We start from the raw sequence: 16,697 nt of genomic DNA, 5'->3' as shown, positions 1-16,697 counted from the left end.
GAGGACCTAGATGGGTGGAGCTTGTCCATGCAATCAGTACACTTGGCTTTTGTGCCAGTGAGTTATATAATGCTACAACAGCTGTCCATCGGTTGTTTTTTCAAGGTGTGGGTAGTAGGATTTTACGAAAATATGAATTTAAAATTATCTTTTAGCAGTGCTTTCAAATGCATAAGTTCTTTGCACTTATCTGCTGAAAATCTGTGTTACAGAGAATCAGGGTAAAAGAGTTGTTGAAATCATTGGGAGTAAACAAAGAAAAGGCTGTCTAGGTATATGTAGTGTTGTGTGTAAATCAGAGATTGTTCATTGTGAGGCTCTGTCCTTGAAGCAGCTGTTCACAATAGCTTGTTGTACCAGTTTCACAAGATTTTCTGAAAGAAAATCAAGATATGGAGCTTGCTGTTTGCTTACCAAGTGTTTGTTTCAAACAGGAGTTTGCATCTTTGCACCCTGTGCTGGGAATCATCTGGTTTGAGAAGGAGGTCTCTTTCTCTCTTTTGATCAGGAATAAATCCAGACAAAGTCTAAAATAAATGGGGTGGGAGGGGTGGGGGAAAGGAAAATCTTCCCATTTTTGTTTTCCTTTCATAAGATGGGAATTAGGAGGAAGGGCGAAATGCTAGAAATTGAGAAATGTTAAGAGTGGGCTTTAGAGCACATGTTTAGCTATAATCGTTTTTACACACCCATGCATGTCTCTCCTTTTATTACCAACCCTCCAAGAAATGTGGAGATTAGCACTAATCATGCGAAAGTGTTTAAAAATTCCAGCAGTGACAATAGGAAGTGTCAGACAGTAATGGAATAAGTACAGCAACATTATGAAGACAGCAGCTATTTATTAATATATTAGAACCTTGTAGGTTTTTTAGAAAAAAACTGAAGGTGTCTAACTTGGAAATTATATTCTTCTGGAAGGAACTTTTTAATTTCCCTTTAACTCCATTTTGGTGAAAAAAAAAATAAATCACTTTTAAATCATAGACCAAATCATGTGTGCCCACTGCACATTCAGAAGTAAATTTAGTGTGAGGAGTTAGAGCCATGGCTGTCTCCAAGGGGCAGGTGGGGACCTGCAAGGTGTAACCCTGGACAAAGAGCTACAAAGATGGGGTGAGAAAGAGGGTGCAGAGCAAGCCCAGGCACGCAGTTATTTCTCATGCTCTCGCCTTACTGCAAACACTGGTGTCGTATATGAGATAGCCCAAACATGATATAAAAAGGGTCTAGCTAAAGCACATGTTATGCTCAGATAATTTTGGTGATGTTACCAGAAAGTTCAGGGTGGTGTTTCCTTGATGCCTCAGTTCTGCACATCAAAGTAGGAGGCTCTGCATGGGATTCCCTGACACGGTGCTGTGACTCAAGTGTTTGGCAGGGGACAACTCCACCTCCCCCTCCTTTCCAGGCCACCACACTCAGAACACCACCCAGATCTCTGCACTCATGTTTTCCATTTAAAAGTATTCAGGCAGCTGAAGCAAAGGGCCACCCAGTGCTTCCAGTGAGCAGCTGCAGTACTGGGTCTCGTATTGGTCAGAGTGGAGCGTTTTCTCACTTACCCGCATTAAATACGGGTGGCCACGGGTCCCTTGGAAAAGTGCATTCTCACTGTCTGGAGGTGGCAACTATTGTCTGTCTTTCCAGCTTCACTGCTCAAAATAGTTCTGCTTCCTGCATGTGTGGGCTTGTGTGCGTTCAGTGGTCTTGAAAAATATCACATGGGAGAAAACCTTTTGAATCTGCTCCTCTGGTATAGAGGGACCAGCTTAATGATAAATGTTTCCCTTTAAATTTTTTTTTATTAAATAAAATCCCTTGTTCCTTTCTCCATCCCCTGCCTGTTTTGCTGCTGCCTCTCTCCCATCTGAAGACTATAGGTGACTTTTGCATGTAATATATTTTTCTGATCAGCCCTCGAAAGGCTAAGTCCCCTGATCTTCTGTACAAAAATGCCATTTCTTATTAATTTTTTATGAACTGAGCTTATTAACCTGCCTTTCATTTTGTGTAAACTGTAATTAAAATGTATGAAGAACTTGACTTGCAGCATGCCGTTCTGGGTCTGTTGTTGGGTCTGCCTTAGAAGCGTGCATCAAGAGCATACTGAAACATTGATTTTTATTTTTTTTTTTTTTAAGGAATGCTTGCATCATTTCACAGGGGGGAATCAGAGCCTTTGAATGAGGAACCCAGGCATGCCTTTTCCCCTGTGCAAAAATTGTGAAGCCACAGAAGGTACCACAGAGTAGACCTCTGGCTAAATATACAAAGAATGAACTCAGATCACAGTCAGCTCTAGCAAAGTCAACACATTCCTGGTCTCCAGATAGCTGTTCTGTTAGGTGATGATTTAAGTTTCCTTCCCATCTTTTTTTGGGTATGTTGGTGTCACAAATTCATTACTCGACCAAAGTGAAAAGAGTTGTTGTCGTTCTGTGTAACCCATGAAGACAAATTTGGTGGGAACCCAGACAGCTGCTGGATGTTAGAACTCTGAGAGACAAGTTGCTGGGTGTGTGGCACGGTTTTGTCTTTGCACTCTGTGCTCTTAACAGTTACATCAACACTTTGAACATTTTTTCCGTTATTCTTAGGTCAGTATAGTTATTGTAATAGTTGAGTGTGATTGTAGATAAAACTATGATAAAACCCTTTTTCTGCCTTTCTATGTGTCCAAAGGCAAAACAGACATTAGAGAGTCACTTCTTGACTAACTGGAGCTTTACCTGTGTGGTGTGTTTGTGTGGTTTTTTGTTTGTTGGTGTGGTGTGGGGTTTTTTTGTGCGGTTTTTTGTTTTGTTTTGTTTTGTTTGGGGGGGGATTTATTTTTAAATTTCAAGTCTATTTCAGTTATAATACGGTCAACTATGACTCTTAGTTTTTATTTTTTTGGTGCTAACCTTCTAGCTGTTTTTTCCAGAAGAAAGTACTGAAGGTACAATCTGTGTGCATTATATGGCCGAATTGTCCTCCAATGCAAATAAGGATTTGAGAGAATTATTTTGAACAGTACAATTTTTAAGCAAGCTTGATTGTTTATAGCTGTGACTGTCACACAGGCAGATGAGAAGATGACAATTTCCACTATTTTAATGTAGTCATTCGGGGGCGGGGGACGGGGGCTTTTTTTTTTTTCTATGAACCTATCTGATTATCTCTGCTTCTGCCTTTTCTACACTGCATTGCCCACAGTCCAATTTTTGCAACCCAGAATTCATCTACTGAATGTTAAGGCTCAGTGTAGTTGCCCTTGTAATCTCCCTGTTGCCCAGGTTTTAAAAGCAAGGCTGATGTTTTGTTGATACGGGGAAGGAGGAAGAGATATATGTGTGTATATATATGTATATATATATATATCTATAAAAAATACAGTTTGGCCTATCCACACATGCAAAGTGCTAATTCACTCATTTTTGGTAGTCAGGATTAGAGGAGGCTGGGTAGGGGCCGATTTTCTATCAACACCCTTTGGTCTTTACTCCGTGCTGTGGCTGAGGGTATCACAAGGCAATGCAGAATTTAATGGGAAAAGGTGTCCAGTTTTTCCATAGCAGACTGAATACAGCCTTTCACAATGCCAATGGTTTCCCAGATTGCTACCAAACTGAGCGTGATGAGGGGCTCTGGACCAGCCTGTCATTTCATTCCAGTTGCGTCTTTACACTCCAATTGCCTCTGGTATGTGCCTTAATTAATTAAATAGTATAATCTGTCCAAGAAAACCTCCTCCTCTTTCCACTGATAGTGGCTTGCTCAGATGATCTCTCATCTAAAAGCCCCAGTAAGCCTGTTTCTTTTGATGCCATTCTCTTTCTTTCCCTTGTGCAAGGCTAAGCCAACTTCATTATAAAGGCAGCGTAGCCAGGCAGCTTCTTAGCTGTGGATAAATAGAGGGACCTTTGAGCTGAGCCATTCCAGATGACCTAGGATGAATTGGGCTGCATTCCTAGCCAGGGCACCCCTTTTTCCAAACAGATGCAAAGCCGCCTCTTAATCACACCCACATATAACTTGTTTGGGGGCAGATGTTATTTGGTGTTGCTTTTAGCTTTCCTGAGAATATCACATAAGGTTAGCAAAATATTTAAACTGTAACATAGTCACAGGCTTGAGTGCACAAGGTTTATTTAAGGGAGGAGAGTGCTATTTATGGAAAGCATGTGGTTTACTCCCCCTCCCCCCCAAAATGGGAATGTTTCTTTGGGGTTTGGCGGACTGTTCCATAGAGTATGCGAAAGGAAGAGAAGAAGGTTTTTGGAAACTTTCTATGCATTTTTGTCCATTTTCTCACCCCAGATATGAATGTTTACTGATTATTGCATTTTATACTTTCATATGTTACCTGCTAGGTTTTAGGCAGTATTTTTAATCTTTCATTTTACAATCAAATGGATGCAATTTTCTCCCCTTTATAGTAGTGGTACATTGATAATCTGAATTAAGTGCAAATTATGTGTGCGATTAGGAGTAGAATGAGAAAAAGACATTACAGCTCTTGCAAATACTTCATTATACTAAACTGCCAATTTTAAAGTTCATTTCATTGTGTTTAAAGTGAGCTGTTTAAAGGAAGTGTGGATAGCTGGAAAGGTTGTCACACTGCTTAAAAAAGGATCATATGATGATATGAGATTCTTGGTTGTCATTGTGTCAATTATGCCTCGTCAGGCAACATTAGTCTTTGATGTCTGGCATTTGTGGAAGGCAGTTATATGAGAGTGCTAGAAAGCCCTGAAAAGCATGTTTGTTAGCTGCAATGTTGAGTAAGACATTCAGCTCTGACAAAGGCTCTTTACAGTCCAATATTAGCAAGACAGGTAAATTTTTTTATGAATCAAGAAAATGTTGTATCAATTCTTTGCCTGATCCTGGGGGAGCCTACAATGGCCAGCCCAAAAATGAGGCTTGAAGAATGGCAACTTGCTGTGCAGCACACAGGACTGCAAGCTTTTGCACAAAATATTGCATGCCCCAAATTTAGCAACTCGTGCTTGTCTCCAAGGGATATCTCAAGCCCCATTGAGAGCAGCCATACCTTTTTGCCTGATTGAGGAACATGGTGAGCTCTTAGCAGGAGTCAGGCAGGAAGGTGGTGAAGCTGAGGGACATCCTGTGCAACTTGGGTTTTCTGCCCTTCCATGACCTTAGGAAATGATTAGCTATCAACTGCTACACCTATGCTGAAGGTTTGAAACCCTAAGGTTTTCTTTATTTTCTTTGAAACCACAGAGTGCTTTCATCTAATTAAAATAACTTTATTGTAAAAAAGAAAACATTAAAACAAACTATATATATATTTTTTTTTCCCTAATGACTTTTTTGGATCTAAGAGCTTTCAGAGTGTTTAGCCTTCCAAGTTCAGATATATATATATATATTTTTTTAACATTGCTTTACAAAATCATAGGATGTTTCTGTGGTGAACATACATCTGTGCTGGCTTTCGCTGAGCTTTGGAAATAGGTCAGGAATTAAAGCTCCGGCTTTGTGGTTCTGAGGAAAGCCCTTAAGAAACTCTCTCAGACATAAGAGGGTAAAGAGGGGTCACTGGAAATACTGTTTGACCATATATAGGTGGCGTGGTCTCTCTTGGCTGCATGTATGTACAGCTATACTCTATACACCCACATACATATATGAGCTCATATATATATGAGCTGTTGAAACTGGTGCTCTTCAGTGCTTGCTTAGAAAAAGATAGATAACTGGGGCGGGAAGGGGGGAAAAAGGTAGTCATGGGAAAACATGAAGAGAAGTGCTCTGTCTTTATGTGGTGGTGGTAACTCCCTATGTGTCTTAAGCTTAGCTATACATCCTAAGCTTAGCTCTATTGTTTTGTTTACCTCTGTGACAAAAATCCTACACGAGGCATGCATTTACTGCGTGGTTGCATTGCCATGGAAACCGGCACCAAATCTCATTCACACATTGCGCCTGGCTAGGACGGATAGAGGTCTTGCACTAGCATCTGCCCTGTGCTGCCCTAGGGTCTTTTGCAAGCTCTCTGAAGAGGAAGGGAGGTAGTGAGAAGAGGGATGGTGGCTTGCAGGAGGAGGTAAGGGGGGAAAAAAATGCACAAGGAGCAGAAATGACAAAAAAGGGTGAAAAATCGACAATTTTGCCCTCCTCCCAAATATTCTTGTTTTGCTGTAGTTTGGTAATTTGGCTCTTTTGATCTCAGAACAGCGGCGGAAATTAATAATCACTGCAATATTAGTGGGAGGTGCTTGGGCCATTTCTTCTTTCCTCACCATGGGTCTCAGAAGGGCGGTCAGGAGCTCCTTCTGAGTGAGTGAGGCGTACACCGAAGGAGCAGGGCATGAAGCACAGGGGTGGAGAACTTTGACATAGGATTAAACCTGGACATGATTTCTGTGGTTTTCCCTGCAACATTTATTTAAAAAGTTCAAAGCCTAGAGGGAAGAAATAACCAAGCTAAAGAGAAATGAAACAGAACAAATTCCAACCTTTGGGATAAATGGAATTCCCCTGTACTTGTCCTTCCCTTCCTCCCAGGAATCTTACATCAGGATTACTGAACGTGAGGCTTTTTCTTTGCAGCAGAACAGGGCAGCAGAAGGAAAATAGGGTGACAGGAGAGATTTTTTTTTTTTTTTCTCTCCAAACCACATTTTTTTTTCCTTTGGCATAAGCAGCTTTTTCCACCTCTCCCTAAGTCCCTTGTTTATTAGACCTGCAGATGGCCGTTAGACAACCTTATAACAGTGTGGCCTTTCACTATCCCAAAACATTAATTCCCAGGCATGCTGTGTAGACAGCCTGCCTTCACGGTGTGTGCAATTGTTCATTTCTGCTGTGCTTAGGTTAGGGAGAGTGGTTTCTGCTTTCTGACCCTCCTCCCCCTCTGCCCTCTCCGGGAGCCCTCTTCTGTGTCCTGAGGACATGGTGCAGCTGGGAGAGTGCCCAAATACTGCCTCCAGATGAAGGAGGCAAATCACATTTACAGCTGCTGTAAAGAGAACCGGTTCTTTGTCATGGATGTGGCTGAGTTTAATTAGCAGAAGGTTAGGGTGGCTCAAGGACTAGAAATCCAAGCATGGTACAAACAGTGGGTAATGCACCAAATCAATGCAGCTTTAAAGGCACTTGTCCCTCTCTGTACCTCCCCGTGTCTCTTTCTCAATTTGCTGAATCAAACAAACTAGCTGGTAGGTAAGATGTACACATTAGCAAAATTTTCTACACATTTGTTTCTTCTCCTTCTGCTTTCCATGCAACCTGTGGGGCCTGTGGGCAGTGTGCCATACTGTTAAAATATTTTAAGCATTAAACTATTTCTTTCGGAGTTGGTGTTTATCTGAAACTATATGCACTTAGTCTCAAAGTTCTTCCAATTTAAGATACCTTTCATTACTTGTAAATATTTTCAAATCTGGGACCTGCCTTGCATAAGAGAGCAATGACACACTTAGTCTTCCCTCCAAGAGGGGCTGGCTGTAGTGAGGCGGTTGTTTAAGAACTTGTGGGTGGGAAATGGTGGGTGTCAATGCAAAGCGAAGCCCTGAGCTGGCTGGGGAGCTGTGCTGTGGCTGCCGCTGCCTCCCTGCTGTGTGATTCCCTGCAGCGCCCCTCCTCTGTGCCTCTTCCTGTGGGGGACATGGCAAGGACATGGGCCACAGAGGCAGAAAGGGGAGTAGCAAGCTGTGTGCAGCTTATGCTGTTCCTCAGCAAAGCAAACTGGTATTGTCAGGAGACTTTGTGCTCGGTCAGTTTGAATTCAGGTGCAAGGTGCTCATGGTCGTGCTCACAACTGGGATCCCTGGTGGCTTCATTTAAAATCCCGCACTTTTGTGAGAAATCACGTGCATGTAACTCCTTTACCTCAGCATCACAGTATCACAGTATCACAGTATCACAGTATCACAGTATGTTTGGGATTGGAAGGGACCTCAAAAGATCATCTAGTCCAATCCCCCTGCCGGAGCAGGAACGCCTAGGTGAGGTCGCACAGGAACATGTCCAGGCGGGTTTTGAATGTCTCCAGAGAAGGAGACTCCACAACCTCCCTGGGCAGCCTGTTCCAGTGCTCTGTCACCCTCACTGAGAAGAAGTTTTTTCTCAAATTTAAGCGGAACCTCTTGTGTTCCAGTTTGATCCCATTACCCCTTGTCCTATCATTGTTTGCCACTGAGAAGAGCCTGGCTCCATCCTCATGGCACTCACCCTTTATATATTTATAAACATTAATGAGGTCCCCCCTTAGTCTCCTCTTCTCCAAACTAAAGAGCACCAGCTCCCTCAGCCTTTCTTCATAAGGGAGGTGCTCTAATCCCTTAATCATCTTCGTTGCCCTACGCTGGACCCTCTCCAGCAGTTCCCTGTCCTTCTTGAACTGAGGGGCCCAGAACTGGACACAATATTCCAGATGTGGTCTCACCAGGGCGGAGTAGAGGGGAAGGAGGACCTCTCTCGATCTACTAGCCACCCCCCTTCTAATACACCCCAGGATGCCATTGGCCTTCCTGGCCACAAGGGAACAGTGCTGGCTCATGGTCATCCTGTTGTCCACCATGACCCCCAGGTCCCTTTCCCCTACACTGCTCTCTAATATGTAATTTCCCAACCTATACTGGAACCTGTCATCATGTCATCGTGTGTCATCAGTGTCATCAGCATGTTCTGATGCTGCTCATATAGATGCAGCACAGAGACGTCTTGAGCTGCGGCCTTCTTGGACCTTGCTGTACCTCTTTGTGTCACCTCTGCTTGCCCTTGGTTGTGCCAGTAATAGTAATACAAGGACGATGAAAGTCCTGCAAGATTCCTGATTGTACGTGTGTGCCAAAGCTGACCACAGTCATCCACCCCCCTCACCCCACCCATGATGCTGGGCAGCAGGGTGAGCTCATCACCCTGAAATCACTGAGCTGCAATACCATGTGGGTCCAGCTCCACCATCTTCAAACCATGTGTGGCTTATTGTCATGTACGTGTGTAATCAGATCTTTATGTGGTGGTGCCTGAAAATGTCTTGCTGTCATTTTTTCTTTGATTAGTCTCCTCTTTCATTGAGAAGAAGTTTCCCCTTGAGGAGGATTTTTCTTTATGTGTTTTGGTACTGTATATTTTCTTCCTGAATTATAAACCTATTCCATGTATAGGTCCTAGAAAAAAGAAGGGGACTGACCAAGATTAAATATTCCTTCTAAACTTGAGGCCAACAACATTCAAGTTAAAAAAAAATAACAATCTGAAAGTCAACCTTGTTTCTGGTCTTGCAGCTTTTAAAATGTCACTGCCAAGAGAAATGACCGCAGTTGTGGATGAAGCTATGGAAAAAACAAAGCTGAATCTCTTTTTTCATGTTGTTATTGTTGTTTTTATTATATCTAGTCCCTTCTTTTGAAAATGTAAGTCAGGGAAATGTGTGCACTGATGTACAGAAATAGACACCTGGACTCCTTTTAGCATTAAAGTACTTGGAATATAGAAAGATTACCTCCTTGGACATATTTTGTTCATGAAATGAATTGGTGAAATTTGGCATACTTCTTAAAGAGGCCTTTTGCCAGTCTTTCCCCATATTCTTAGCTCATGCCTTTGCATAGTGATGTGATCCATGGTGGGCAGGAATAATTCAGCCTAGCAATGAATAATGGTAGCGTTTGTGGTCAACTGGTCATGACATTCTCACTTGAGCATTTCTCTCTGGGAACTGTGTCTTCGAGTCATGAGACTTGAAGTAATGTGAAGAACAAGACCATCACAGGAACAGACTGGGTGAGGGAGAAAGGGGACACTTGTTTTACAGGGTGCACTGTAACGGGGGGGGGGCGGGGGGCAAAGGAGGAGGAGGGGGAAAGGGTGAGGGAAATCTTGCTTGAAGAAATACTGGTAGATATACAATCAACTCTTTGTGACATTCCCTCCACCCACAAGTACTTCTGTGTTTAAATCAATGTATGTCTGAAGCTCTGCACACAAAGCCCGCTGGAATATCGGTGAGGGAAAAACAACCTGTAAGAAAGGGGGTGAGGTGAGTAGAGAAGGACAGGGAAAGCATCAAGGTGGGAAGAATCTATCCATAGCCTAAGACAAGCAAACACAAAAAAGAGGAGATGCTTTTAAGTGTGCTGGAATTTGATGTGCTACCCCAGATTTGGATTCTCCTGGCCAGAGGAAAATGCAGAGCATGGAAAACCTGGGGACCATGTTTAAATGGGGATATGATGTAAACACCATCATGCCAGAATGAGCTACTTCCATCATGCCTCATCTGTGTCCAGTATTTCTAAGTCTTAGGTATCTTTGAAGATTAAATTTATAGAGATAAATTATTCATTGCTAAGTAGAAAGGGATGTGTGAAAAATGCAGGCTTCCCTACTGCAACTTTAAAGGCAAAGAAGCTCCTCTGGGTACATACTTGTGGTAGCTGCATATAATAATAGTTTGGACATTATAGTGTTGATTAAAGGCAGTTTTGAAGTACTGTGGTCATGTTGATTAGGCATGTAGGATGCAAATGCTTTGTGTTGAAGCAAAAAATGCATTTAGAGGAAGACAAATAAATGGGAAAGGAGTATCTGTGATTCAAAGGAGAAGAATTATTAATGTACCAGTGACTTCCAAAACTGAAAGTCTGCAAAGTTGGTTGTGGGCTAAGAAAACCACAAGTACTGAGGCTTGGTTTAAATTCAGTCTCTGAAAATTTGTTTTGAATGTGTCAGTAGGAATCCAAATATTGAGCTGACACTCTTTCCATCCTTCAGATGTCATTTACAGGGCACTGGAGATGGTTGAAGAAACAGAAAGCTACACTGTTCTTCTGTAGTGTAAAATACTGCTGAAAATCATAGAGAATAACAAGAAACTTGATTTACAGTTTTGAATAAAGTGACACTTACAAGAACATGTGCCACCTTCTCATGTGTTACTTAAGAGATTCTGCCAATATACCCAAAGTAACTCCATCCTCAAAAAGGACAAAAGAAAATAATGTCAAACACAATAGTCTTCTGATGTGTCTCATTAGTTGTGAATTTCTACAAGTGTTTTTCAAACACAAAATAAATTCTTCTAAACAGCAATGGCCTTATTCAAGATGTCACAATTAAGGTAAAAGAAAGCATGCCCAGATTGCACAGTTTGTGCTGAAGACTGTCTAATCTACAGCTGAAAGGGTTGAAGCTAACCTTGCGTGTTGGAGGTATGAAAATAATTATTAGTAATAGTGACTCCAGAATTTTACCCATGGTTTTCTGAATGATTTGGGAAAGTATTTTCACACAGCATATGCCCAAAGTTGTTTGTTGGTTGTTTCTTTGTTTTTTTATTCTTTGGACTATTCTTTGCATTTTATCTAAGTTGTGTAAGAATTTGTAACCAGATACTATAGACCAATTACCCATCCAAAATAAGCAGGAATGTTAGCTGGTACAGAAGAAAGCTAAAATATTTCCTTTCATTTGTATGACAACACCATCTAAAAGTTCCAGCTGAAAGTGGAGGCCCATGTTTTTTGGTATTGTACAAAAGCAGAGTGTGGTACATAGAGAGTGCATGTGGTAAAAATCTGACCTGAGATAGTTGTATGAATAGTTTTGGAGAGAAGAAGTAGGAGTAATGATGCTAAATTGATTTTGCTGCAGTTAAAATAAAGTCATATGGTGGTTTGCTTAAATTCCTCTGATTTTGCTTGTTATTTGAGGAGAGGGGTATGAGAAGCTTAATTTCAAGCTAGAGTAACCTAAAGGAGCTGCATTATTTTGAGATTTTTACTTTAAAGCACTGTAATACAGTAGTCTATGACAAGAATTTTGCTCAATCACAGCCTAGAAATAGCAAATCTTCCTGTGACAAACACCACCAATGTCTTTATTGACACTGTGAAGCAGACATTTCTTAAGCAGACAACTGAGATTCTCAGAATATGTGTAATACTGCACAGCAATACTTACATGCACAAAATGGGCAACTGAACACTTAAGATGAATTCAGAGCTCTTGTAGTGGGTTTAATTTCTTTGAAGCCAAATGATTTGCTTCTGCCTGCATCACGGCCAAGTGTGATCTCTTCAGCTTTTCAAGGCTAAGTTGCCGAAGATACTCAGGTGACTGTTTCAGAAATGTATTTCCTAGTTCTGGTATTCCCTTTCCACAAGGACATGACTTGGATCAGTTATTTACGTACTTGGCCACAAACAGATCTGCAATTTTCAAAACTGTTCTTTGCTCTGTTTGTACCCAAACTGCACATCCTTAGTATCGGCTTCTGCAGAAAGTCCAAGGCAAGTGATGGCTGCAGTTCCATGTCAGCTCCAAAAGATGAAACAATGTGAAGGGAAGAAGCATGATGTCTGAATTTTTTAACTCCTTTTATTACATGAATGCTCACTGTATTAGAATATCCTCACCAAGCAATGCCTCTGCGGTTATCAAATGCCTCATCTTTGTTTCAGTGCTTAATCAGCTGTAAAAGACATTTTATTGCCTTGTATAGTCTTCAACCATAAAACTTATCATTTAAACAAATCATGTCAGTATTAGTTTATAGATTACTCTAAAAAGGAGAGGTTCTTAAAAATTTATTGTGACTAGTGTCCAGTTACACACAGGAACCAGCACATTGGGAGCAAACAGCACCCTGTACTGCAGTGTTTGTAGGGGGGGTTACCCCCCGAGCGGTGCTGCAGAAGGCAGCTGGCTGCTGTGGGCTACCAGAACCGCTTGCCAGCAGGCACGGCTCTTTAGCAGCCCAGTTGCAGGATATAACATCTTCGCGGTCAATTAACAATGCTGCTCTTTAAAAAAGTCCAGATCCTTTCTGATTCAGCAAAGCACTTCAATCCATGTTCAAATTTAAATGCTTGATTAAAGTTTTGTGGAATAAAGATGTGAGATCTTGTGCTTGAGGTTAAACAGGTAAGCACATTCCCAAATCAGGGACTGACATGGTTCTCAGAGGTTTCCAGGAATCTCAAATATCCTGAAACACTGACTTTCTGACTTTGCTGATTTCCAAGCAGTGTAACCTACAACTGAAAACCAAAACCAAACCACATTACTGTGGAGCATGCAGGAAAGCCTGCTAAAGTTCCTTTCTCGGTCATCACTGATGATAAATAAAGAAAGAATATATCAATAAATAAATAAAAAGAAATTACACAAGCCTGGTTTTCTGGAAACAGATAAAAAATAAAAGGTAAAGTGAATTTATTCTCTGTAGAAAGAAGCAACAAAAGTAATTGAGTTGTTATACACCTCTTGACTGTAATATTTCTCACCGTACAAGGTGGTATTTTGTAGCTTGCTTCCTGTGGTCAAGTAAATAAGTAAAGATTAGGAGAACCAAACCCCAAGTTTTTGCCTTAGTATTTTATGTAACAATGTGTACCGCTTTCCCACACTTATTTTCTGATGTGTAACATCCACTTACCTCTCGTAATACCCTACTGATAAATCATTACAGTATTAGGAAAACGTCTTTGTTCCAGTTCAGTGGGTTAACAGCAGAATCAAAGCTATTCTCTCACTGGCTGCAAGTTATTTATAAACATAACCACTATGTTGCTTGTGGACTTGGTCTAAACACTTAGTATGAGATCTAAACTTCACATTTTCTGAAATAGTATATTGAATTGTCATAGCTCACTGCTTCATCTTCTACAATGTCCGACCTTATATTCCCACTGATACAGTGCAAAGCTCCAGCTGACTGCATTGGGTGTAGACTCAAGCCCCAAATAAATTTTAGATGCCATTTGTTACGACTAAGTAGTTGGTGAAACATGCTATGAACGTGGACAGTTTCATTCTTCTTTTTACTTTGTTCTGTTAAAGAACAAGTTGAAATAAGTTATCTAGTGTGTATGATGCCGTGCTTTTATGTTTTCAACTTTAGTCTGAATTGGACTGGAATGGTATTTTGTTTTTCTTTTATTATTTGGTCCTGAAGCTTAAAACCAGATAGCCAAAACAAACAGGTTCCCTCTACAGATACCTCCTAGAAGAGGCTGGAATTCGGTTGCAGCCTGTAGGGCAGGCACATCACATCCCGTCAGGGTTCTGGGATGTCACCCATCCCCATGGGGCCGGCTCTGGCTGCCCCAGGGGCCTCTGGGCATGGGGGTAGTGGCCTCTGGCAGCCCAAGTGGTGAGGCAGGAATCAGAGCCCAGGGGTCTGTCTCCAGTTTCCACTCTCGGATTCACTGGATCTATTCAGAAATAAGGCTCCGAGTTTTCACAGGTTACCATGTTTTGAATATATTGGGGAAATTTTGGTTTTAGTTGGTGTAATACTTGAACACCACAAAGGTGCAGGTTCTGGAAGCAATGAAGTCCAGGGAGCTGGGGCAAACTCTACTACAAGAGCAGCCCCCCCAAGTCCACATCGGACACAGCCCACCAGAAATCCACATGAAAGTTCTGTGAGGGCCATGCCTTTCTTTGCCTTGGCCCAAATTTCTGTGTATTTCACATGAAGCATTTTGGGTTCAAAGTTGCAAGCCTCTTTGGATGAGAGCATTTGCAGCAAAATATCCAGCCCCTGCCAGACACAGGGGTGAGTCTGAACTGGGAGGCTGCATCAGAAAACAGGAGAACTTTGGAAAAGTTTGGACCACAAATGAACTTGGCCACTGATTAAATAACCCTGCTTGGACCCTAGCAGCTGAGTTGAAGCAGAGTTTTAGAAAAGATTAAACTTGGATCTCAATTTTATGGTTATCTCTAAAACATTTATTGATGTTTTATGGCATCAGAATGTAAATTATGGTACTGTAAAGACTTGCAGTGTGAAGTTTTTATCCTTATGTGCAAAACATAACTAGTACCCTTTTGTTTTTAAGGAAATGTATATATTTTAAAAAATGCTGCTTAGGAAGCCATATGTATTGGTAAGAACAACACCTTACTTGATATTTTTTAAAGTGTGGATACTTTATTTTTATTAGTTGGTAGTGTGTAATTATTTTTAGTCAATTGATGTAGGTCAATTAAACAAGGAGGGGGGAATAAGTGTGTGTTATCTGTACATAAACCCTACTAGAGTGTAAGTAGTGTGTGTAACACTATAAGGATCAGAAAAGAAATGTCTGTTATTAGATGGCAAAAAATATCTTTTGGAAGCACAAGCCCTTTCTCAGGTGTGAAACAAACTTGATATAATATAGATTGTGTGTAAATACAGTGAATCAACATACTATGTGTGTACACATACACATGTGCCTACACAAATGCAGTTATATAGATGCAAAACCAGCTACAATACTGACTCATTTGTATTAAAATTGCATGACCATGTTCTCCCGTTTTAGAATGGGAATGGTAACAAATGAAAATGTTTAGTCTCCCATTAAATTTTTAAAGCTAACATGAAACTATGTAATTGAAGAAGTGTGTTGTATTTTGGAGTCAAGGAAATTAAAGATCAATTCCCTTTGGCTGTGACCTCATTGGGATTCATCAGTAGCTGACCCTGGCCTTTATTTCTTGGGTTTTTTATCCAGTACTCCTTCAGGTTTTGCTCCATCCCATGTTGAGATGACTCAGTGTCATTTCCTTCCACTATCTCATGCTGAGTGACCATGGGCAGAAAATTTGTTTTCATCTGCTTTTTTTAGTTAACATTCTTGTTCCAGTAGACTTGCTCACATAATTTTTTTCACAAGTTATGAAACAGTTATTTTATATCTGTGAACACCGTGTTATTCTCCTGCCCCCAACCTTGGCACTAGTGTCCTTTCCAGTCTCTGAGGAAAACACTGGTTTATGCTGATTAGGGAAAAACTGAGCTGTTAAGTGTGGTTCTCCTGTTCTCCAAGACTGGAAGGACTGGGATGGGACATGAATATCCACAGTGGTGTGAAACACATGTTTTTAGTGGTCCTAAATTATTGTTGTTCAAATTTCTCACAGGTAATGTCTTTAAGGAGATGCAGACAGATCACTCTCTACCAGCTGTCAAGGCAAATATTGCTGTGTGGTCCTTGCTCTCAGCAACATCCTCAGTGTTCGTGTGATGAGCTGCCTTGGAAAGACTATGCATAACAAGCTTCCTACTACCTCTGCACTTGGGGCTTTCTGTGCTGTAAGTACACTGTATAATGTTGTGGCCACCACTTGGCATTTCCAGGTTGGTAAACTAGGAGTGTTCTGACTTGGCATCTGATTTTTTTTTTTTTGTGATTTTGGGGGTTTTATGCCTTTTGAAACGTTGTATCTGCCTCAAATAAATATGAAAGGTGCTTTTCTTTTGATTTATTTGTCCCTATAATAAGCAGAAGTCTCCATGATTGTTAGAGAAATCAGTATTTTTCCTGCAGTGCATTGCAAGCATGCTGTAAACATCACAAAGACTGTAATTGACAGGCAGCATCTGATAAAATTCATTCTTTTGCTGCTGTGTCTAACAAGAAAGGGAGGACACGCTTTTGATTATTTTGAAGATATATTCCCTAGAACCTATATGTCTAGTGGTACCTCTGAATAAACAGAGAGAGGGGTGTTGAAGCAATGCTATGTATAGAGGTGTACATTTTCCAACAGTAAGAAAAATGTGTCTGCAACCTAACTGCACTCACTTTAGCCCAAATAAACACTTTTGGGAAGAATTTAGCTGAGTGGTTATTTTTGGTCTGGCAAAGGGAAAACCGTCTGAGTGACTGTCATTACCCTGATGCTGATTACTGGAATTGACCAGCCTAAGGGCAATTTGCTAACTTTGTTTAAAA

General features: G+C 41.0%; 1 long non-coding RNA gene across 3 annotated transcripts in view; it reads left to right on the top strand.

Annotated features, from left to right (window-relative positions):
* LOC135578813 (uncharacterized) overlaps positions 1–16,697 on the top strand; it is a 284,707-nt gene that overhangs the window by 187,554 nt on the left and 80,456 nt on the right. For all 3 annotated transcript variants that reach the window (XR_010470931.1, XR_010470932.1, XR_010470930.1), the window contains exon 6: positions 15,883–16,054. This is a non-coding gene — a long non-coding RNA (uncharacterized LOC135578813). The remainder of the gene's footprint in view (positions 1–15,882; positions 16,055–16,697) is intronic.

The sequence above is a fragment of the Columba livia genome, chromosome 2, assembly GCF_036013475.1.
Source record: "Columba livia isolate bColLiv1 breed racing homer chromosome 2, bColLiv1.pat.W.v2, whole genome shotgun sequence".
Taxonomy (NCBI): domain Eukaryota; kingdom Metazoa; phylum Chordata; class Aves; order Columbiformes; family Columbidae; genus Columba; species Columba livia.
Note: the sequence above shows the minus strand (reverse complement) of the source record. Positions and strands in the feature narration are given on the sequence as shown.